Raw genomic sequence first — 2,584 nt, forward strand, 5'->3', positions numbered from 1 at the left:
TACGCCTATTCTGTATGATGAACAATTAAAAAACAATTTGGAACTGAGGAATGTCTCTCTCATGAAGAACTGCCATGGGTGAAAGCCTTCCTCACATAGAGCTGTGCTGCCACTCTGTGCTCCCTGGACATTCACTGCTAAGCAAGGCCAGAGTTTCCCCCTCTCCCTCCAGGTCTCATCCTAGCAGGCCCATGTGGCCTCCTTCTTCTGATACCAGCAACTGGACACCAGGGAGTTTGGGAATCCCTGTCTCCTTGGGCTCAGTCTGCCTCATTTCTCACACAAGTTGGGGTCCCCATTTTAGATTGCACTCTCCCACCCCTGAATTATTTTTGAACACTCTCTTAGCAGACATCTTGATTAGGTTCCTGCAAGCCCAACACTGATGGGGCATAGGGTGAAGTGCAGCCTAACCCCACACATTTTGTCTGCCCTAGTGGGGTTCACACACCCCAGTGGTGACACGGAATGCAGAATCATAGCAGTTCTCTCTTTTTATCCTAAAAATTCTCTGGAGAGCTCATCTTCTGCAGAACACAGGTCCAGTCTTTTATTTTTCACATTAATTCAATGATTTACTTCAGGTTTCCTTTAGATTATCTTATGAATCAGCATCCCATGACCTTTGATTCTCAAGAGACAGCAAGCATACTTTTTTTTTAACAGTGCAAAAGAATTCAGAGATCTGTCTGTCTTTGCTAAGCACTAATGATAGACCAGGGGCAGGCACCATGTCACTCTGTCCCTACAAGGGTCATGCCAAACTCTGCAGTTTGTTACTTGCCTTTAAAACTTTTGTTTTTCTCAAGACAGAGTCTTACTATGTAGCTGTGATTGTTCTAGGACTATGTAGACTAGGCTGGCCTTGAACTCACAGATATCAGCCTGCCTCTGCCTCCTGAGTGCTGGGATTAAAGACATGCGCCACTATGCCCGGTTGCTTTTTGAACTTTTTAAAGATTTATTTATTATTTTTAATTATATGTAGGTGTATGAGCCTATATCTGGGCATGTACGTGTGAGGTGGCAGTGGAGGTCAGAGGCGTTAGATCCCCTGAATTTGGAGTTATATATGATTGTGAGCTGCCTGACACAGTGCTTAGAATACAACCCAAACCCTCTAGAAGGCCTCTAGAGGCCTGCCTCATGGGGTTTGTTTGTTTGTTTGTGTGTTTTTCTTTTTTCCATCTTCCTATTTTAAGGCAGGATCTCTCATTGGCCTAGAAATTAGCTCCTAGGCTAGTGTAGGAGGGCAGGGAGTTCCAATGATCCACCTGCTCTCCCTCCACCTCCCCAGTATGGGAATTACAAGAGCTCATCATCACATCCAGATTTTTCACATGCTTGTTTGGCAAGCACTATATCAACTGAGCTATCTCCCAGCCTTAAGGGAAAAAAATTGAAAGTTTTCTAGAGCATGCTTGCACATGCCTTTCATCCACACTGAGGAAGCAGAGGTTGAAGGATTATACACTGGGCTACATTGTGAGAAGTCTCAGAACAACAAAAAGATTATATATAACGAATAAAAATAAAAGGAGCTGGAGAGGCAGTTCACTGTATATAGCACTGGCTGCTCTTCCAGAGGGTCTGGGTTTGATTCCCAGCACCCACACCAGAGCTCACAACTCTCCAGTTTCAGGGGATTCCAACATTCTCTTCTGGCTTTCATGGGCAGCAGGCACATGTGATACACAGACAGACAGGCAGGCAAAACACCATACACCTTTAAATAAATAAATTTTAAAATAAACGAGAGCTGTGAAAGAAAGGCAAAAATCATAGGAGAAACTATTTTTGGAAATGTTAAGCTGTTAGTATGTGGGGAGAGGGTCCAAAGTCTTCAAGCATACGAAGATGTGTACGGAAAAAGTTAAGGTTGGTCTTCAAGTAAGAGAAGTTGTAGTTGCCTTACACTTTCTCTCATATCCCGTACTTCGTGAAACTCAAGAAAGTCTAATAGATGCTCTCCTGGTTTAATGACCCCCACACTGACCTCGTAAGTTCCATTCATCACATAATTATTGCTTCATTGATTGTGAAGACAGAGACTGATCTCTCACCATTGCACATCGTAGATGGTACCAGGTTGTCAGGCTTTACCTCAGACTCTGAAGATAGCCCATGCAGTGGGCAAACTACTTTGTTTCCTACGTGTTTGCATTCGTTGAGTCATTTGCGAAGGTTAGACCACGCAAGAATAGGAAAAAGCCTAGAGGCGAGGTCGAAGAAAGTTAAGATCCTGCTATGGAGAATGAGTTTCAGCGGGTTCGTCCAACCCCTGGGTCCTGTTTCAAGTACACCACAGACATGTCCTAAGAGGGAGGCCCTCCCGGCCAATATGAGACCTGACCTGAAGCCCCCCATACGGAGGACTCGCTGGACCCCTCGCACTTTCTGCTGCCCCAAATTCCCTCAGCCAACCGAGTGACTGCCAACTATCTGGTATTAGGCAGTACATTGCGAACGCTCCGGGACTAGCCACTGAACTACGACTCCCAAGAGGCACTGCGACTGATTGATAAATCAAACAGCCAATAAAAGATTAGCAGTGTCCTGGAGACCCAGTCCTGTAGAGGAGAGG

This window comes from Mus musculus, chromosome 16, assembly GCF_000001635.26.
Source record: "Mus musculus strain C57BL/6J chromosome 16, GRCm38.p6 C57BL/6J".
In the NCBI taxonomy this organism is placed as follows: domain Eukaryota; kingdom Metazoa; phylum Chordata; class Mammalia; order Rodentia; family Muridae; genus Mus; species Mus musculus.